Genomic DNA, 23,699 nt, shown 5'->3' on the forward strand with positions numbered 1-23,699 from the left:
TAATTAAGAACCATAATTTGACAGTGTTAAGATGTTCCATCCTTCTTCAAGTGAGAGAATGAAACTATGAGAGTATTTCACAGACGCCTGCCTGTAGTGAGCCTCAGATGCCCCAGGAAATATATCTATGCCACTTCCATGATAGCCATTAATTCATGGATGCACCAGAAATGTCATTGTCTCACAAGTTTAGGATGTTGATCATTCTTTATCCTCCTCACATTTTCCTTTCTTCTGGACTTAACAATGTTTAGATTCAGCCAATGGGAAGTTCTGCAGGCCATGTAAAAGCCATGTGAAGAGGAGGTCCTGGTAGACTTAGACACCTCCACTTTTCGCTGACCTGTGTGTTCTGTCTCTCAGAGTGGTTTGTTCCTTCTAAGATTTCACCTCTGGTCATGACTTGGCCTCCTTTCCCTCTCCTTGCATCTTTCAGGCTTGAAGTTGGTAACAATGTCCTGCCAATTCATTGCTGGGAGCTTAAGTATTCTTTGTTGGTTCTATTAACCTTTGCCTCACCTCTGTAAACAAGCTCTTTTTAATTTAACTTCAGAATATCAGCAAGATGTGTCTTCTGTTTCCTTCCAAGACACTGAGTAATACATCACTAAGCTTTTGCCTGGCCCGAAAGCTTGGGCATGTCAGCTTTTAGAACTACTCTCACTTTATAGCTCTTTTCAGATCCTTCTTTTAACGTAGAAATTTTATGAAGGGTTTTTTTTTTTTAAACTTAAAGCTCACTTTCCAAGAGGAAAGTGTTAAATTGTTATCCTGAGTTTGATGAGAGGAGAAAGGGCATGGATTACACAGAAAACCTAAGCAAATAGCCACTGTACCCCTGGCTCAATATAAACTTGCCCAGGGAGTTTAGGCCTAATTGTTTGTTCTGGGTCAAATTAGGATCTGAACTAAGGTCTGAATGAAAATCTCACAGACAGCAGTGACCTGTGTTAGGATCTGTTGGCAAGTAGGGCTCCTGTCTGTAATTGATTACAGGCAGGGCAAACAGTACATGGCGTGTTGAATGCCAAGTTAATTCAAAGTAGCTTTCCAGGGATTTGCGAAACAGTTTGGGCCCTTCTCTATGTCCCGGGAGCTTTGTGAACTGTGACACATGGCAGGTTTGACACCAAATAGCTGAAGGAGTAGGAACAGCACAGATGAATGCTTTAGTCTGTTGGGCTGCTTTACTTTTAATTGACGGACTTAAAAAATGACAGATTGCATTGGTCATTGTATAATTCTGTTTAAAGTTGTTTTGTATTTCTTAATGTGAATGATGTTATGATGGTTGATCTATTCATGTGTGTGTTTGAGTGTGTGTGTGTGTGTGTGTGTGTGTGCGTGTGCCAGTTGGGGCTTGAGCTCAGGGTCTTATCTTTCTCATTCAAGGCTAGCACTCTACCACTTGAGGCATATTTCCACTTCCAGCTTTTTACTGCTTAATTGAAAAAAATAAGAATCTCATAGACTTTTCTGCCTAAGCTGGCTTTGAGTCACCATCCTCAGATCTCAGCCTCTTAATTACTGCTTTTAAAGGCAGGAGCCATCAGTGCCTAACATGGTGGTTGATCTTTGATTGTCAGCTTGGCTGAGTTTAGAATTTCCTAGAGATTAGTAAAGTACTTTTGGGGGTCTGTGCAGTTGTGTAGAGAGAGGATTTACTAGAGAGGGAAGATTGGAATGGAATGTGGGTAGCGTCATTGTACATGCTGAAGACCAAGATGGAATAAAAGTAGACTAAAGAGAGTTCAGAAAAGAGAGATTACTATAGCTAGTGTATTCTTTTTTGTGTGTCATTTTTTTCAATATTTGTGTCTGTATCTCTCTTTTTTTTCTGGCTATGTGATATGAACTGTTTCCTCTCTCAAGATTTTCCTACCATGATGGATTGAAACTTATGAACCATTTTCTTCCCTTCCATGGTGTATGTCAGGTATTTTAGTCATGGATATTTAGTATCCTAACCCAGATAGTGGAAAAAAGGAATGGAATATTTGAGGAAACTCTTCTCATAACCCTTAAGAAGAGAATCAATTATCTTTAAGGAGGCTTTAGAAAAATAAATTTAATATATATTGAAACATATATTGAGAGACTTTGAATCATTGATATTTTTTCTTACCAGAAATAGTTCTTAAATTTACTTCTACTACATAGTTAGTTTAGTGGGGGTTTCTTGAGAGATACGTAATCTTGTAAACTCTATTAAAGGAATTCATCGGTTGTCAGGCAGAGAGTTGCTTTCTTGTACTACACTATCCTAGTAACTTTTATCCCAAAGGCTCTTACTCAACTGGACTTTTTTGTTTAGCTTTTCATTGGGATTTTATTGGTCTACATTGACAGGTTGCCCTGTATGTCTCATTTCATGGTATTTCCTACAGGGATGTTATTGAGAATGCCACAACTTTCATTTCAAAACAATCTTCTACATGAAGACTCATGAGAAGAATTTCCCTATGGAAATAGCGTTAGGATATTTGTGCATATGTGGGTAACTACTTAAAAACTGATGAACACCAAAAGGTCACATAATTAATAACTTTCCCTTTTGTTATCTGTTAAAAGCATCAGCCCTTAATTCACAGTCTACATCTAAGCAGTAAACTTTACTCTTTAATTTTATTATTCTTCCTACTCTTTTTCCTGAAAATTTTCTTTATTATCTAGTTATTGGACTCAAGACTCTTTCTTGTTTATTCTATTATGCACAACTACACACACACACACACTTATTTTTAAACGCAATCATGGTATAGGGAGAAGCTAAATAAAACAGCAAGAAGAAATTTACGTTTAGTTTTTCTTTTTTGTTTACTTTATTTCTATATGGCCTCAAAAAATCCTCCCAGATAATGTAGTCCAAAATGTAAAGCATTGAAATTATTATTTTCATCATTGCAGTGCAAAACATGAAAATTGTTTTACTTAATGAAATCAGTTTCATTTGCCCCATTTCAAGCTACTCTATGTGACTTGATCTATAATACAAATGCCTGGTATTCTATTGCTTTTTTTTTTTTGGTGGGTCATGGGGCTTGAACTCTGGGCCTGAGCACTGTCCCTGAGCCCTTCAGCTCAAGGCATCTGTCTTACCCCTTGATAAACCCCACTTCCCGTTTTCTAGAGGTTAGTTGGAGATAATAGTCTCAGGTCCTTTTGTGCTTAGGCCTGGCTTTGAACCTTGATCCTCAGATCTCAACCTCCTGAGTAGCTAGAATTACAGGAGTGAGCCACCACACCTGGCTGTGGTATTCTATTCTAATTAAGAAAAGTTACTAATGGCTATTGGTCTATTGAAGTTTTGGAAATAAAATTTTGCAGATAACAGATAATGTGGAGTAACTGAGTTTTCACTTTTGCAAGCAAGCAGCAAATGTGGTAACATATTTATTAAAATATTAATCAATTTACATGTATAATGAAACTTTTCATGTTTGAAACAGCTGTTCAGCACATGAATGTGCTTGATTGATTCTAATGGAGTATTTCTAGTCACGAAAAGGTAAACTTTAAAACTTTAAACTTACTTCACAAGGACTCCAATTTCTAACAGCCTGATTTTCAAGATATTTGGTGTTTGATTCTTGAAAGTGAAGATGAGACATTGCAGAGAATGATCTGACAAATGGCTAACTGGTTTAGAATCAATTCTGAAAGATTTTCTAAGAGTAAATTACATTTAGAGGGCCATGAAAGACTGAACATTCAGAATTGATCATTTTAATGTATAATCTATTTGTTTCATACTTATGTGTGAAATAGTAGTGATTTAACAACTTAAATTCTTATAGGATTCTAAAAAGGCTAAAAAGAAATCATTGAGCTTTGAAGGAAAGAATGTGAACTTTAATAATAAACTGTCATATACTTAAGTTGTCTTCCAATCTCATATTACTGCTGAACCATTGGCTCTTCTATTTATTTTCTTCCCATGGATGATTATTATTATTGTCCTCACAAATATCTCCTCTACTCAGGGCTAAAAAACTGACACTTTCATGCTGTCTAGACACAAAATAGTTGAGTAGATCAAACAACTAATTAGATCAGAGAGCAAAGTCAGGAAATTAACATGGTATGATAATTCAGAACATATGTTGTAGCCTAGCTTGTAATAAAATTTTGTGTATCTTGCTCAATTTTGCTTATGATTGGAGAAACTTTAATCATGACTCACTGCCTAAATCATACTTCCAAGCTACTGAGAACATTTTGAGTTTTAATAAAAAAATCTTGAATTAGGATCTTTAAAAATGGATCTTCAAAAATACTTTGAAAAGGGCCGGGAGTTTGGCCTAGTGGTTAAAGTGCTTGCCTAGCATGCATGAAGACCCGGGTTCGATTCCTTGGTACCACATACATAGAAAAAAGCCGGAAGTGGTGCTGAGGCTCAAGTGGTAGAGCTCTAGCCTTGAGAAAGTCCAAGGACAGTGTTCAGGCCCTGAGCTCAAGCCCAGGACTGGCAAAAAAAAAATACTTTGAAAAGATTTGCTACTTGAGTTATTGCCTTGGGATCAGCTACTTTTTATTTTGTTCCAATAATGGGGAAATAAAATTATGTCATTATTCCTCTCCTGATGGTTCATACCTGCATTTCTAGCTACTCAGGAGACTTTGAAGACTATCTCTCAAAGCAAGCTAGGGTGGAGACATCTATGAGACTAAATCTCCAGTTAACCAGCAAAACATTGGAAGTAAAAGTGTTGCCCATGTGGTAGAGCACCAGCTATGAGCAAGGAACCTAGTGGAGGAGCCCTGAGTTCAATCCAATACTGACACACATACACACACACACACACACACACACACACACACACACACACACACACACGTGATTATTATAAGGTAAGATCACTTGAGGGTTTTTATTAAACAGTAACTATTTTGGATACATTTATTTATTATCCAAGTAACCCTGTGACATACATACTTCTGCAATACTAATATGCAGCATGACTGTTTAGAGGTATGAATTGCAGGGCTTACTACCTGAAATTTGAATTCCCGCCTGCTATACCAGCTGTATGTGGTTGAACATATTTCCTCAACTTTCTGTGCCAAGTTTTCCTATCTGTAAAATGGAAATAACAGTAATTTCCTTTGAAAGGATCAACTAGGGTCACTCTTCAGTCATCACCAAACCACAACCCTCTGTCTGCCTGTCAATCAGGACCTCTGGATAAGAAATTTGGGTCATGAGGGGGTAACCCTGTATCCAAATCTTTGGGTGCATGTCCTGCAGATTGTGCTTGCAGTTTCGACCTACTGGAGCGTTCCTTCTTACCAAGTTGTAGAGCCAGCTCATCCAGGACAGCTCGGTAGGTTTCCAAGTCAAGTGACTTTGTGTCAGGCCTCCCAGGGGAGGCAGAGGAATGGGCAAGCCTGCACCATGACCTTCAGTGTCTCTGTGGACCCGGGCATAGACTTCTAGGAAAACGGAAGGCAACAGCAGCACTGGCAGATCCTCCAGAGCAGAGATTGCTCAGTTGACTTTGAATGGCTAGACGCTGGGGGAAGGATGGGATCCTGCTGCTCACCTTGATGGACCATCTGTGGATGAGATATGGACCAGATGTGCAGAATTCTTTGCATCCCAGCAGGGGCAGGCATTGACTGTAGGCTGAAGGACTCTTCTCTGGCCCTTTGGCATCTTTATAAAGAATCCACCCTCACCATTGCATATCTACCAGAGAGTAGCCTTGGATGTGATTTATGAGCCACATCCACTACATTTTGGTTGGATGTCTCTCTCCTGATTACTTGAAAGCCGGGGCAGAAGTGCATTCTCTAGGGGGGCACAGACCCCAATGTTCAGTGTGGGTGGAAGAGCCAGAGTGTCTGGTCCTCAGCCTTTTAGTTCAGTCATAGCTTTGCAACCCCATGGTTTTGTGAGCACTTTTGAGGGTACATGTACACTGTACACACTGCATTGGGACTTAGGAATGAATTCAGTCTGGAACATGATCTTTTTTTCCTAAATGATTGTAAGCAAACTTAGTTGTGGGTCAGTCTCTTACTGTCTATAATTACTGTATCTATCCACCAATAAATAAAAAGGAAAAGAAAGTAAAAAAGAATGGTTAATAACTAAATCTAAATCTCTAAAAATTTCAGTATAGTGACTCATAAATAATAGGCATAGTAAAAATTAGCTGTTAATTTTTCCTTCCTTCCTTCCTTCCTTCCTTCCTTCCTTCCTTCCTTCCTTCCTTCCTTCCTTCCTTCCTTCCTTTCTTCCTTCCCTCATATCTCTCTCTCTCTCTCTCTCTCTCTCTCTCTCTCTCTCTCTCTCTCTCTCTCTCTCTCTCTCTCTCTCTCTCTCTCTTCTTCTCTTTTGGAGAAGTAATTTGGTTAGGATGATTAATGGTTAGTGAGAGAACTAGGTTTCAGGCCCAGATTGTGAGAGTTCCAAGACCACAACTTTGACTGGTGAACTCATTATGATAAGGATCAGAGACTTCAAATGGAAGTAAATATAGTGGATATCTTCTCATTCCAGCTATGGACTCCAGCTTTTACCATGCTACCTCTGTTTACAAAAAGCTCATATTTGTGCCAACTTTCTGACTATGAGGAACCATCAAAGAAGATCAGAGAGAGGAAGGTAGAAATCAAGGCTTTCTCTTAATTTACAGCATACATGATGGTCTAAAATGAGTGTTTCCTTATAGTAACTTAAATAGATTGATAGACTTATTTCAGACAAGGCTTATGACATGAGATTTTGATATGACTATTTTTCTTAATTGTCCAGATAATGTACAGAGAGGTTACAGTTACATTCATCAGGTAATGGGTACATTACCTTCTAACCCTGATACTCCTTCCTTTTTGTCCCCATTTCCCTCCCCCACGCCCTCCCAATCATCTTGCTTTCCCCCCATTCCCTTCCCTATTTCAAATAAATAAACAAACTTATGTACAATGTACCAGGTAACAAATTCAGATACAGTAACCACATGTGATTAACCATAAGCAGAAAAAAAGAGAAAAGAAATAACTTCACATAGTACATTAAAACCAGCAATCACAAAGACAAACCTCAATTATATATTGTAAAGGTGCTGAACAGAGAATTATAATTACATAAGTAAGGTAAGGAGCACATTCCTTTTTGACCACTATTGCCTCCTCTGTCATTTTCTCCCACTTTCCCTTTCCATTCCTCTCCCCCACCAAGTTGTAAAGTTCATTTCCAATATGGTGTCTAGTGAGTATTATTGGTATATTAGTTCATCATTTGCCTTGCTGTTTCTGGGGCTATTCTTTTTTGTGCTTTTGTCCCTATGAAAGAAGAAGGACTTATCTGGCACTATAGTGAAGTGACAAAAAGAAGGGAGTGGTTCTCAGGGCGAGATGTAGACTTTTATTTCTCATTCTATGGTTCCTGCTGGATATTTCCTTTTTCCCCTCCCAAATTGGAAGAAATGTAACATTTGAATCTTAGACTCTGTAGCAATGAGTTCTGATGCTTCTCTGTAGGCCTGAGATGGAGTAGGACAGAAAGGCATAGTGTCTTCTATTAGGACCGAATGGTCTTGTTATTGGGTTTGGGCTGCCAAAGCTCCTCTCTGCTAAGTTCAGGTAAATTCCTCCCACAATCAGAACTTGGAAAAGGTCACACAGAGTACATCACATGCATGCAGGAGCTTGAACTGCTTTAGAGATTCCTTTTGAAAATATTTTTGCTTTAGGATCTTTATGAAGAATAAAACCTTGCTTGCAAAGCATTGTAACTGCTATCCTCAACCAGTTTAGATAAACTGATATGAGATGTATTTGATTTGGTAGATTACAGCATTTTTGTTGCTATTGCTTTTTTGTTTTGTCAGACAGGTGCCTTATCTGGGCCTTGCCCAAACTCATGCTTATTAACCATCTCTGGTGTCAGGAATTAACCAATCATTCATAAGTTGAAAGTGTCTGTCTTGGACGGAAACATAAATCTAGGCTTGAATCACAGGCCTTCCAACTCTACCTCCCATTGTGGTTGGGATAACAGAGTTAGTATCATTGGTAGTTGCCCTATGGATGAAGCAATGAATTATGTCTCTAGAATTTTTCAACTGCCCTTTGAGGGCAGACCTGCTTCCCATGAGAACCTATAAACGCTAGCGATGGATCAAGTACACTTGATCAAAGTACATTTGGACATTTGAAAATGCTGACAGTTTGCTGGCCAATGAATGTGCCATTGAAGCAATGTCTTTTTCATCTTGTGAAAGTGATGCTGATGCTAACTTTACTGGGAACACACATTCGGTAAGAAATGAATATGCCAGGTTCCTTTGTGATGGGTTCTACAGATTAGATGATGAGTCACTTCCTGCAGAAGATGTGTAGTTTAGAGATAAGCACACAGGCCTGGAGTTAGCTGACTATGCTCCAGTACACAGCAAAGTTGCTAGTCCTTACTATATTTGGATCTTCTGGACCTATTTCATCAGAGAAACTTAAACTGGATGACTTCCAATATCTCCTTCTGTTATAATAACTAATAATTTTATGTCCAAATACTAAATAGCTCTTAGAAAAATTAGTTTATTGGGGCCGGGAGTTTGGCCTAGTGGTTAAAGTGCTTGCCTAGCATGCACGAAGACCGGGTTCGATTCCTTGGTACCACATACATAGAAAAAAGCCGGAAGTGGTGTTGAGGGTCAAGTGGTAGAGCTCTAGCCTTGAGAAAGTCCAAGGACAGTGCTCAGGCCCTGAGCTCAAGCCCAGGACTGGCAAAAAAAAATTAGTTTCTTTTTTTCTGGGAACATAGTAGTTTGTGACAATACAGTTTAGTAAATTATGATGCTCCCCTCCCCCAATGTCATTTCTGGAATTTTCCTGGATATAATTTTTTTTTGTCCCTTGGGTATCTCATATTGTTATAGTATCTCACTTTGTTATCTGATATATTGAATTTATTTGTATTTGGTATTTGAAACTTGATAGGGAAGGGGGGAAAACAAAGTGGGGGGGTGGGGGGAGGGTAATGGGTACCAAGACATGTGAAAGGGTATCAATGTATGTGAATTAATACACCTTCTATCTGGCAAATATCATGTAACCCTTTTATTAATTACAATACAAAATAAACATAAAAAAATCACAAATGAAGGCTAGCTTATCATAAGTACTGCAGTCTAGCTTATGGAAATGGGAGAAAATTGCCAGTTCCATTACTTTAAGCTAGTATAAGGGAAAGTAGTAATATTTGTTTCAAATTGTGTTTCTGGTTTTTGGTTCACAAATTTTACCCATAAAGACTTCCATTTTATAAAAGACAAACTCAGCCCATTAATCACTGCCCATTCTTGTCTATTCCTTTATGTTATTTCTAGTGTATGAATTCAACATCTCAGGTTTCACATATAAGTGAGATGTCTTTATTTGTTTTTATTTCATTTAGTATAATGAGAGGACTTCCTTCATTTCTCTGGGCCTGTATGTATGTATGTATGTATATATAAATGTGTATACATCATGTATAACTCCTACAATTTCTTTACCCACCTGTGGATGGACACTGTGGGTGTTCCTATTCTTTCATTACTTTCAAAATAGAATGGCAGTGAAAACAGGTATTAAGATACCTCTTTGAGGTGTTACTTTTTATCTCTTTTGAACCGAAGCCCAGAAAGAGAACAACTATATCTCATAGTACTTTTGTTTTCAACTGTTTTAAAAATATCTATACTATTTTATGAAGCAGCTGTACAAGTTACATTTCTTGTAACAGTGTAGTGGGGTTTCCTTTCTTCTACATCATTCCCACTACTTGTTTTTTTCAAAATAGCCATTCCAGTAAGAGGGGGTGTAGAATCTCATGTGGCTTTGATGTATACATTTGAGATATATTTATATATTTGTGCTGAGCACCTTTTCACATACCGCTGGTCATTTTGTATACTTTTTTGGGGAAAGGTATATTTAGCTTTCTTGTCTAGTTTTGAAATAGGATTTGCATTTCGTTCTTTCTTTTTCTATTGAATGCTTAGGTATTGTGTCATTAACCTCTAATTATGTCCATGGTAAGTGAATATTTCCTTTCATTTTACATTGCCTTTCACTTTATTGATTATTTCCTTTGCTGTGCAGTAATAGTTTGATTAAGTTCTACTTGATAATTTTTGCTTTTGTTTTCTGTGCTTTTGGTATCACAGGCTGAAACATCATTATCAATGCTGATGTCAAGCAGACCTCCATATTTTCTTCTAAAAGTTTATGGGTTCAAACTTGACAAATGAATTTAATGCATTATTTTTATAAGTGTTATAAGACAAGTTTCCACTTTCTTGTTTTTGCATATGAATAACCAGTTTTTCCTATTACTGTCTATTAAAGAGATCTTATTCTATTGTACAATATGACACCTTCATCAAAGTTTAATTGATCATAAACATAGGTTTGTATTTAGTATATTTATTTTGTCTCACTGGTCTATATATCTTTTTCTTAATGGCAGTAGGTGGGGGTAGGCTGCTGCTTGCTATCTGGGCTTCAGCACTACACACTCAGTGACCCAAGCAGTCAGGGGCTAGAGGGCACCTGGCCCCACCCACCTGAAGCAAGTGGGGCATGTCTCAGGACACCATTGGCTGATGGTCATCCCTATTTGATGACATGGCTGTGACCACTTGATCTGTATTTAGCGAGCATGTTTTTTTTTGTTTTTTTCATATATTTTTTATTGTAATTAATAGAAGGGTTATATGATATTTGTCAGATAGAAAGTGCATTAATTCACATACATTGATACCCTTTCACATGTCTTGGTCCCCATTTCCCTCCCCCCCATCCCCACCCCTCATCTTGTTTTCCCCCCTTCCCTATCCAATTTCAAATAAACAAATACAAATATATATGATATATCAGGTAACAAAGTGAGATACTGTAACAATATGAGATAACCAAGGGACAGCAAAAGAGATGAGAGATAACATAGTACCTTAAGAACAACAACCATTCATATATGACTTTTGTTTCTATATCCTAGAGATCCTTTCATTTAGCGTCTACTATATGGCCTTATGTATCAAGGTTTTGCTCTATTGCAAATCTCTGCTAGAAGAGTCCAAGGTTTCTACTGATTGCAAGCATGTTTTGTAAAATAAAGTTACATGTGCACCGAGAGTGTGGTCTCCGGAGCTGTGTTCCCGGGATTATTTGTGGGCTCCGCCGCCATCTTATGCCCCTCTTAGATGTCTAAGAAGTACCCCCACAGCAGTATATATTGTTTAGATTATAGTTAGTATTTTTGTGTGTATACTGTGTGTGCGTGTATGTGTGTGTGTGTGTGTGTGTGTGTGTGTGTGTGTGTGTGTATGTGTGTGTTGTCTAAAATGGAACCCTATGCAATGTATATGCTGGGCAAGTCCTCTATCTATTGTCATACCCTTAGACATTTCGTTCATTTGATACAGGTCCTTATATTTATTTAGTCTACTCTCAAACTTAGCCTTTCTGCCTCTGACTAGCTGGACACATTACCATGCACAGCTACTGTTTTGATGACTTTCTCAATACAATATACTTGGAAATAAGAGAATGAGATTTCTGTGCTTGTTCCAGATCCTTTTCTTCTGACATTCATGGCCTTTTGCGGTTGCAAAAAATTATGGGGTCATTGTTTCCTATTTATGGAAAAATACTATTGGAATTTTGATAGGAATTATCTTGGAGGTGTAGCTCACTTGAGGGATTGTGGACATTTTACAAGTATGAACATTCTGGTTTGTTCTGTGGTCTTCACTACAAAGATATAAAGGAGAGAGAGCAGAAAAAAATTAGGAAAAAAATGTTCTTGGAGGGCTATCTACAAATTCAACTCAACACCCATCAATATCCCAATGTCATTCTTTAAAGAAATAGAAGAGGCAATCCAAAATTTCATATGGAATAACAAAAGACCCTGTATAGCAAAAACAATTCTTAGCAGAAAGAACAGTGCAGGAGGAATTTCAATACCAAACTTTAGACTCTATTATAGAGCTATAGTAACCAAAACAGCTTGGTTCTGGCATAAGAACAGGCCTGAAGACCAATGGAATAGAACTGAGGACCCAGATATTAACCACCAGACCTATGGCCACCTAATCTTTAATAAGGGAGCCAAAAAAATAGAATGGAAGAAAGACAGCCTCTTCAACAAGTGGTGCTGGCAGAACTGGTTAAGCACAAAAGACAACTAAAAGTGGATCTTTATATGTAACCCTGCACCAGGATTAACTCCAAATAGATCAAAGACCTTGAGGTAAAAGCAAATACACAGAAAACTTTACAAGAAGTACTAGGAGATACACTAGGTCTCCTTGGCACAGGTCAAAACTTTCTTAATAAGGACCCAGAAACACAACAAATCAAAGAAAGTGTGGATAAGTGGAACTGCATTAAACTGCAGAGCTTCTGTATGACAAAGGACATAGCTAGCAAACTAACTAGAAAGCCTACAGAGGGGAGATGATCTTCACTAACCATACAATAAGCTCAAAAAATTGAACCACTCCAAAAGTAATCTCCAAAGAAACAACCATCCCATTAAAGATGGGCCAAAGACTTAAAGAGAGTCTTCTCTGAAGAAGAAATAAGAATGGCCTATAGACACATGAAGAAATGCTCCACATCTCCAGCCATAAAAGAAATGCAAATCAAAACAACTCTAAAATTCTACCTCACTCCAGTTAGAATGGCCAGGATCAAGAAATCTAATAACAACAGATGCTGGAGGGGATGTGGCCAGGAGGAATCACTACTACACTGTTGGTGGGAGTGCAGACTCATCCAACCACTATGGAAAGCAGTATGGCAGTTCCTCAAAAGACTAAACATAAAGCTCCCCTCTGACCCAGCAATTCTACTACTTGGCATTTACCCAATTGTCCAGAAACAAGGACATACTAAATCCACTAGCACAATGATGTTCATAGCAGCACTTTTTACCATAGCAAAGATATGGAACCAACCCAGATGTCCCTCAGTTGATGAGTGGATCAACAAGATGTGGTATTTATACACAATGGAATTCTATGCTGCTGTCAGAAAGAATGACATCGCCCCATTTGTAAGGAAATGGAAAGACTTAGAAAAAAAACACATTAAGTGAAGTAAGCCAGACTTAAAGGAACATAGGCTCAATGGTTTCCCTCATTTGTCATAATCAGTAGAAATCTTGGGGTCTCCTAGCAGAGATTTGCAAGGCCATATGGTAGGACGCTACATGAAAGGATCTCTAGGATATAGAAACATAAGCCATATAATGAATGATTGTTGTTCTTAAGGTACTATTTTATCTCTCATCTCTTTTGCTGTCCCTTGGTTATCTCATATTGTTACAGCATCTCACTTTGTTACCTGATATATCGGATATATTTGTATTTGTTTATTTGAAATTGGATAGGGAAGGAAGGAAAACAAGAAGAGGGGTAGGAGAGGGAAATGGGGACCAAGACATGTGAAAGGGTATCAATGTATGTGAATTAATGCACCATCTATCTGGCAAATATCATATAACCCTTCTATTAATTACAATAAAATATATGAAAAAATACATATTTAACTACAAAAAAACTAAATTGCTGCCTGCCTTTTCAATAATGATCATAATGTGCCATAGTGTAATAATTTAAAAATGTTCAGGAAAGCATTCAGAATTTAGAAATTATATCTAACAAAATATCATTAAAGTACAATGGAATAATAAATAACACTTATAGCTGTATGACTCTTCAGAAGACTTATTGTGCAAAAGAAAACTTCTCCAGAATTATATTTAGAGGGAGTATTCTAACTGCCAGAAAAGTAATTTTAGAATGATCTTGGCCATGGAAGTAAATAACTTGGTATATTTGGTTGTCTGACAAAACAAGAGAGCCACTTATTCTAAGCCCAGCAATTTATTCCCTATAAATGAAGACACATTGCATATGAGGCTTTATAGATCAATGTTCAACACAGCTTTGAAAAAAATAATAGCCAGATGTTCATAATCAGGTGAAGCAATAATTAATAGAATATTCACAGAATGAAATTCTGCTCAGAAACTGAAAAAACATCGCCCCATTTGTTAGGAAATGGAAAGACTTAGAAAAAATCATATTAAGTGAAGTAAGCCAGACTCAAAGGAACTTAGGCTCAATGGTTTCCCTCATTCGTCATAATCAGTAGAAACCTTGGGCTCTACTAGCAGAGATTTGCAATAGAACAAAATCTTGATACATAAGGACATATAATGTGAAGCTAATTGAAAGGACCTCCAGGATAGTGAAACAAAAGCCATATAATGAATGATTGTTGTCCTTAATGTACTATGCTGTCTCTCATCTCCTTTGCTGTCCCTTGGTTATCTCATATTGGTATAGTATCTCACTTTGTTATCTGATATATTGAATTTATTTGTATTTGGATATTTGAAATTTGATAGGGAAGGGGGGAAAACCAAGACGGGTGGGGGGTGGGGGGGGAGGGAAACGGGTACCAAGACATGTGAAAGGGTATCAATGTATGTGAATTAATGCACCTTCTATCTGGCAAATATCATGTAACCCTTTTACTAATTACAATAAAAAAATAATAAAAAAAAAGAAACTGAAAAAACAATGTCTTGATACATGATACATTCTGGATGAATCACAAAAGTACTACATGAAGCCCTGAAGCAAGATGTAAGAGTACATACAGTGTCATTCCATTTACATAATGTTCCAGAAATAAGAAATTGAATGTACAGTAAAGGTAGGCCATGGCTTGTCTGGAGCTGATTATGCATAAATGTGAAGTTTACTGAGTTGGGAAAGGGGTACCTCCCCTTCAAATAACATATTTCTACAGCTTATTTCCAAAGAATAGATAGAAGATACAAAAGAAATAGCCCTAAATAATACATTTTGCTAAGAATATTCAAGGATTAAAAGTTTTATAGGTAGAGATTGTGAAGGATATTTGTTTTTCATTGCATGAAGAACAAGATCAAGCATATGCTTACCAATTTGTCTGGTCAGTAGTTCTAAAAGGCTGGAGGAGGACATTATAGTCTCATTGTTTCTCTATTATCCTATATCCTTAACAGCAAGGACTGAATTACCAAAAATTATATCCTTCTAAATCTTAGAGAGGATTCAGTTAAAGACCTTAACGAATTGTAAGCTTAAGCAAAAGTGCCAACAGGGAATTAAGAACAAATACCAAAGTAAGTGGAAGGAAGAGGTCTACATAACAGAACCTTCTATTCCTTTTTATAACATTTGATTGATTACTATCCCAAAAATTACTTTGCTCAGAGATGAAATTCTAACTTAAGAATCAAAAAATAATTTCAAATATGCCCGTCAGAATAATGTAACAGAAAATTCAAGCTCAACAGATTTAAAAGACTGAAATAAGTGGTAATTTAGATAAAGCTGACCATAAGACTACTAATTCTTGCAAATTTCAGTTTGTCTCTGAGAAGACACCTCCATTAGGTTTATGTATTTATTGAGAAAACATTAGTGAAGTTTTGGAAGTCAGGTGAGGAAGGAGGAGGAGGAGGAAGTAGGTTCTTGAGAACCTTCAGAGACGACAGCGTGGCATTGACACCTGTGAAAGCAAAGAGAACAGAGGGGAAAGAGCTGCTTTACTTCCAGAAAATTTATGACCAGTGGAACACAAAAAGAATGCCTGTTAGCAGAATTCTGTGCTGATTAGAAAAGTTCTGGCTCCAGAATTCAACTGTGTTTATTCTTTGCCTGGGAGCAGCCCATGGGAGAGGAGTTCTTAGGCATGAATGTTTCAGTGGATCCAAAGATGAGGATGCTGGAGGCCCTCAGTCCATTCCACCCCTTGCAACAGGTTCTCTTTAAGAGAGTTCTGAACAGTATACCCACAATGCAGAAGCTGTTAAGAATGTTAAAAGCTTGTATGGATGCTTCTCAGTTAAAACAAAAATCTATAAATCTCTTGTTAAGGCATATACTAAGTAATGGTCAAGTTTATTTCTCCCTAAGAGCCAATGTTAGGAAATTTTTATACTGAAGATTAACATCATTGGAAAATTCATTAACCATTGAAAACAATGTTTTTTTTGTCTTTTCTAAAATGTGTCTTTAAATAGTTGTACCAAGGCACTACTATCCAACAGAGCAGTTCATAAATATAAGTGATCTTGATCCATGTCAGTCCTTTCAAAACTCTTCCCCACCCCTCCCATCTGGACTCCTTCCCTCGATTTTCTTTTTGTAAGTTATGTATTGAGTTTTATGGTTGTAAGTTTTGTAGGCTACACTAGGTTTTGGGTGCTTATCCTTGGCCTCTACATTACCAGTATCAAACAAAGAACATGAAAGATATTGCGGGTCAACACAAAAAAGAGGAGAATAAGAATTCACGAGAATCATCCTCAATGCTGTCATAGATTTCCTCCTCTGAAAACTGAGACCTTCACCAAGCAAAATAAATCGAAGCAATGCAGAAACACCAGTCAATTTGTTTGCCACAAAGTACCGCAGAGCCTTACTAACTATTATTACTGAAAAGCAACTACTTGGCATTACACACAAAAATTCATTTTTCTGCCCAGTCTACCATTGTTTGGCAGGCTAATCCATCTCCCTTCCCTCTGAAACTGTCAACTGTGTTATTACAAGCAGGAGGTAATGGAGCCAGAGGCCTGGGTTGGAGATCAGAGAGAAACATGGGCTCTTCTTCCTGATTGTCACAACAACACGGTTCTTTATAAGTCAAAATAGAGGTGAGGGTGGCACCAGGTGGACACTAATTTTTTTCTAATTTATTTACTTATTTATTTTTTGAGCAGATAAGCAAACATAGTCACCTTAATATGTACTGCTTCTTCTATCGTGCTTGTTTTCTGGCTCTCCACTCCCTTTTATTAACTAGTACAGACAACTGGCTATTTATAAGGGGTGTATTCATGTAGCTGGGGTACTGAGATAGCAAATCAGAGATTGTAAACACTTGAAAATGCACAGAGGTATTGGAGATCTGAAGCTATATATGTGTTGAAAAGATACTTATTCATTTATCTAGGACAAGAGTCATGCCTTTACTGATGCATTTGATTGTCTACCTTATTGATTTGGAAGGGGACGAAAGAAGACAAACTCTTCAAATAGTTGGATTGAGAAATCCAATATAAATCCTAAGTATGTAAAATTTATCTTTTTGTTTCTCATTGATATAGTATCTGGGTTCTGTGTTGCAGTTGGTTCAAATCATGTACTGCAGTTTGAAGTTCCCTTATGTGACATTGCTGTACCTTCTAAAACCATATGCTAACTAGGGGTAAGAAGAAAAATGGCTATAACAGGTTCCAACAAAACCTGGCACAGCTCCCACTCAGCTTCCCTTTTAACTTAGTTAATACAAGTAAGTCACTGAGTGGGAGAACAAAGAGGCAATGAAAACTAGGTAAATTTGTAGAATTATTCACATTTGACAGTACTCTTATAAGGGATTTTTTAACCTTAAAAATGCTTTATTAGGTTGTGTGTAATTTGGGAAAATTAAAATTTCAACTTAGGAATACTGATTTAATTAGTATAATTACTAAACAAGAACCTCATTGTTAGGAAATGGAAACGTGACTTCCCATGGAAATATAAATTCACTTTATATATGGAATAATTTTCTATACTGGTATTATGTCAAATCTAGCCTTGGTTAATAATGTAGAAATATGATTCTGTAATTTGTTTCTGTGTGTGTTAGTAAGCCTAAAAGTTGCATTATTTCAACTGCAGTTATTCATAAATGATGAGGAAACTATAAGTAAATAAACTGTAAAATCTGTTCTTATACATATGAATTTCTGAGTTTGAATTAGTAATAGTTAATGAATGCTTTTCTGACACCCATCTTCATGTGCTTAAAAATTCAGGATTTTTTTGTAATAGCCTCAAAAATATTTAGGAATTAATTTAACTAAGGAGTAAAGGACCTCTATGATGAAAACTTACAAAACCTGAAGAAGGAAATTAAAGCAAAACTAAGGAAATGGTAAAACCTCCCATGCTCCTGGATTGGAATAATTAACATCATGAAAATGGCAACCTGCTAAAGGCAATCTAGAATTTCAGTGCAATATCCATCAATATCCCAATCTCATTCTTTGACAAAATAGAGAAAGCAATCTTAAAATTCTTAATAAAACAATGAAAGACCCCATACAGCAAAAGCAATTCTTAGCAGAAAGAACAACTCTGGAGAAATATCAATACCAAACTTCAAACTCTATTACAGAGCTATAATAATAAAAACAGCATGATACTGACACAAGAACAGGCCTGAGGACCAAAATGTAATAGAATTGATGACCCAGAAATTAACCTATAGCCACCTTATCTTTGATAAGGGAGCCAAAAGATAGCATGGAAGAAAGCCTCTCCAACAAATGGTGCTGGCAGAATTGGTTAAGCACCTGTAGAAAACTAAAGTTGGATCTTTATATCCTTAGCACAGGTTGAAACTTTCTTAGTAAGGACCTAGAAACACAAAAATTAAAGAAAGATTGGACAAATGGGACTGCATTAAACTGCAGAGTTTCTGTATGGCAAAGGACATAGCTAGCAAGTTAAATAGAAAGCCCACAGAATGGGGCTTTACTAATCATACAACAGATAAGGGCCTCATGTCTAAACTATACCTACAGTTCTAAAAAATGGAACTTCTTAAAAATAAGCCCTCAAAGAAACTACCATCCCATTAAAAGGTGGGCTAAAGGCTTAAATAGAGACTTCTCTGAAGAGGAAATAAAAAATGGCCTATAGACACATGAAGAAATGCTCAATATCTCTGGCCATAAAAGAAATGCAAATAAAAACTCTAAGATTCCACCTCACTCCAATTAGAATGGAGTCAAGAAATTGTCAAGAAATTTAATAACAACAGATGCTAGTGGGGATGTGGCCAGAAGGGATCACTACTACACTGTTGGTGGAAGGATAAACTAGCTCAACCACTTTGGAAAGCAGTATGGCAGTTTCTCAAAATGTCCATAAACCAGGACATACTAAAGCTACTAGCACGACCATGTTAATTGCAGCATTATTTACCATAGCTAAGATATGGAACCAACCCAGATGAAAGGATCAAGAAGATGCGGTTATTTATACACAATGGAATTCTATGCTGCCATCAGAAAGAATGACACTGCCCCATTTGTAAGATAATGAAAAGACATGGAAAAAGTTAAGTGAAGTAAGCCAGATCCAAAGAAACATAGACACCATGGTTTCCTTCATTTGCAACAAGTAGTACTCATCCAGGATTCTCCTACCAGAGGACCACCAAGGATCAATAGCTATGTGTATGAACTCCAGGATATGGAAACAATAGCTTGATTTTTGTGTTCAGTGCTCTCAACCTACTGTGCGACGTTATTTCTTTTCTCTGCCTCTCTCTGTCTCTGTCTCTGTCTCTGTCTCTGTCTCTCTCTCTTTTGTTCTTGTTTTAGTTTGTTTGGTTTTGTTTCTCTCCTTATGGTTCATCTCATGTTGTCACTGTATCTGACTTTGGTACCTGGTATTTTGCATATATATTTATTTGTTTATTTGAGATAGGGAAGGGGGATAAACAAATTGTTTGGGAGGGGTGAGGGAGGGGAACTGAGAGAAAAACATCAGAATGAGTATTAATATACAAGAAGTAATGTATCCACTACTTGATTAATGTAACTGCAACCCTTCTTTCCATCGTCCTGACAATAAAATACAATTGAAAAAAATTCAGGATTTTCATTGCTGTTCCTTGTCAGCTAAGAAAGTTTTTGGAAATGGAAAGAAGAAGCTAGAAGTGAGGGGATTTATTAAATGGGAAGAGGATTCGAGCACAAGATGGTGCCTAGTTCCAATAAAATCAGAGCTCCTCTAATTGCTCTTACTACATGAAATATACATCCTGCTTACTTCACGAAATATAAGTATTTTTACTAGCCTTCTCCAATGAGCTCTATCTCTGTCTTCCAAATGTTATTTTAAAGTAAAACTGATATATACTTGATAAATAACTATTACTAGCTATAATAGAAGAGCCAAATTAACTGTAATACATGCAAAACTTTGTAACTTTAAAAACTTTCTCATTTTTCAAATTAAAGTTAAAAATGGCAAAATAACAAGTAAATATAATAAATAGTATGAAGTGGTTGGCTTTGATTAAGTTATAATTAATCAATGATGGGTACTACAGAATGTGTTTTTCAAATATATGAGGCTTTGGCCATTTCTAGCATTTTAGTAACTCTCTAATAATTCTGTATATGGCGTAACACTTGTGACATATTCGTTTTAGGTCTGGTTAAGAATGGTTAGGTTAAAATAATATTCAGAATACCAATAAAGCACTAATTTAAGTGATTTTTACCCTTTCTACAAGAACAAATGTTAATTTATTACTGAATGCTAGTATAGTGTTAAAACAATTGCTTTAAAATATTACCTACAAGGTTTTAGATTATAGAAAGTCAATATACATTTATTACAATCTACAATTTTTATATGGCTTAAAGTGCCGGGGCCAACCGGCAGCAAACCAGGGTTTGCAGATTGGGGTTCCTGAAATCGGGGGCAAGGACTAGCAAGAAATAGAAGAGAGACAGACACACCGGGTCCGGGATGTCCGCAGTCCAGGTAAAGACTGCCGAGACTCTGCATTTATTTTCCACTCCCCCTTCTTCCCTCCTCCAGACCCCGGGAACCTCCAGGTGTTACATTCATATGGTAATTCTCAGGTCATTTACCTAGAATAGGGCCAGAAAGCAATAAGACAATAAAGCCATCCTCTGATGCAAGTCAAGGTACAGTTTGATTCCACTCTGGCTCCCAACATATCCCCCGTTTTTTATTTTAAAAGAAACACAAGTGCAATTTTTACTCTTTTCTATACCCCTAATTTATCCTGTCACATTTTCCAAAAATGACTTTGGTCCCTTGGTCTAACGGGGATTGATGGGCGGAGATTCAACTTCTGTGACTTCTTCAAGCTGACTCAGGGGTGTTGTCTCTGTGCTTGACCAGGGACCTTAAGAAGCCTAGCCTGTTTTATCAAGGGGTTGCAAGGATTAGATATTAGGAACAATAATTTACTCCAAACTAGAGATCATATTTGACATTTAACAACTGCACAAACCATCTTTGGCTACAATAGTGTAGCTTACATAGCACCCATTTGCAAAGGCTTTTTCTTGATTATCTGGGGAACTAAATTTCTGCAACCTTAACAATGCTTCAGTTGTCAGATCTAAACAGATTAATAGAGACACAAGCCTCAGATCCACAAACTTTTCCTGAATTTGTGGCTGGTGTCAAAAATAAAAAATAAAAATTTCGCTCAATTAGGATTTTAAACTACCCACTATCACAGAAGATTGACAAGTTCCTGCCCAGTTATGAAAGGCACGGGCATTAGTAAGGCATGCTTACAAACTATTCTATGACCTCCTGGCTCTGATTAATTTGATTGGCCAAGCACAAGTGACTAAGATCTGACACCATCTCTGCCATCCAAGCAGAGGCTTTCGTGTCCCAGTAGTGTCTCTCCACACAGGGATAAACATGCCATTGGCATTTCACTTTGTTGGTTGCTGTACTTGAACTCGGGGCCTGGGCACGGTCTCTCAGCTCTCCAGCTCAAGGCTAGCACCCTACCACTATGAGTCCCGAGCGTGGTGCTTGAGTGCTTCCCCCCCAGCTTTTCAGCTCAGAGCTAGCACTCTGCCACTTCAAGCTCCAAAGCAACTCTGTCCCAGCATCCTGCTGGCAGATTAGACACCACAGTCTCACAGGGACTTTGCTTTGCCCAGGCAGGCTCAAAGCTGAGGCTTTCAGATCAATGAGTCCTACAAAAGGCCACGTTACTCCAATTAAAGCAACAAGGTGGTCAACACCGAAATAGTCTCTAAGCATGAGCTTACCTAGAACCTGGTAAAAGCCAAAGTTACATCTGAATAAGGATTGCTGTCCTTCTCCATGGGCTAGCTGGAAGTTGCTATAAGGTAACTTACAAGAGCAAGCTGAAATAGCAATTAAGCAATTACTTTGGTAGTCCTAATTTTCCTTTTTTCTCTTTCTTTAAACATTTAAGACAACTTCACTTTCAAATATTGTTTAGAAACCCATTTCCAAGGTTCTTAATAACTTTTACTGATACTAGCTTAAACAATTAACACCTTAGCCTTTATTTGCAATTGAAAAACCTTTAAGGGCACAAAGAACTCCTTCTGCCTTCAGGCCCTCTAAGGCCCAAGGCACTCCTCTTGCCTTTCAGAAAAAAGGGCTCTTTTGCAGTTTAGATTACTATCTAGAACTCCAACAACAGTTTAAACTCAAATAACAGTTTTTCCCTAATTCAAGAACTATAGACATCAGTGCACCAAAAGTCTAAGTCTGGACTTAGTTTCCTCTCCTTTTTAAAATACACCGAATAGCATGGAGATAAACCTTTAAACATTCCTTTAAAATACTAATCACATTATCCACATTTTACCATCAGATTTCTAGTGTCAGTTTGCAAGAAAGGACAGGCAAAGTTTCTGACGTTAATGAACAATTTTACATTTAAATCTCTAATACATGTTTCCAAACTTTAACTTAAAGTAATAAATCCCAAATTCCCTAACACCTCTGTGCTGAACAGGATACAATGTTTACAATGTAAACAGCTGTATGTCCTGCAATAAAATGCAGATATCAGGATCTAGAAAAATATTTACCAGTTTTTCTTTAAGACAACACAATAATTCTTGGAGACATTGTAAAACATTCAAACCTAATATTTTTGTTGAAGTTTTAAGCTTAGATTTACCCAATTGTCTTTGTGTTTAAGTATAAATTTATCCATTGTTTTATACAGCATGCTGACAATTTAACCTTGAACATGTTCACTCACTCATTCACACACATTCATACTCAAAGATCATAAAGCGCGCAAAATTAATATCGGCTGTTCAATTTCCGGAAGTTTGTGTCAAGAGAGTTTTGCCAATTTTACTCTTACAGGTGAGAACTAGGTTCAAAACAAAACTTTTTGCAAGGCAACTTGGCTGGAATTTATTTTTCCAGGGCTTGTTACAACTGCAGACATGGGGGAGCGGCCATGCTAGGCCCAGAAATGTTCAAATAAATAACAAGGATGTGTGCTTGAGTACGCACAGAAAAACCATAAGGATCCATACTTAGAAATGGTACCAATTTTAAAGACAAAACTGGACAAGGAAAAATATGTAACACGAACAGGACAGAGAAACGGAGACTTTTAAATAATCAGACATTGACATATAACAAGAAAATTGGACTCAATCAGATACACTTAACACAAAAAAACATGAGCTCAAATGAATGTTTTCACCAGTTATTTTTAGATTTAGACATGTCTTGCTGGTGGGACTCTCAGGTATGCCTTGTTATCGACAAGAAACTCAGAAGGGGAGGGAGGGGTCAAGGCGTCCCTTGACCACCCAGGCCTCTGTTTTAGGCCCACAGTGCACCTTTTCAAACAAACAAACAAAAATAAAATAAAATAAAACGCAGACATACAAGGGGGTCGGCCGACTTCTACTTACCTCTGGAGGCCGTTGCTTTTCACCTGGGCATCTTTTACAAAAAAGGTTATTAAGAAGAGGGCTGGTAAAGACAAAATAATGTCACATATTAAATTGTGTAGAGTCAATGAATATGTTAAAAGGTCCCTACATAATAGTAAAAGGAGGAGAA

The sequence above is a fragment of the Megascapheus bottae genome, chromosome 4 (genome assembly GCF_031878675.1).
Source record: "Megascapheus bottae isolate mThoBot1 chromosome 4, mThoBot2.hap1, whole genome shotgun sequence".
NCBI classification, from domain to species: Eukaryota; Metazoa; Chordata; class Mammalia; order Rodentia; family Geomyidae; genus Megascapheus; species Megascapheus bottae.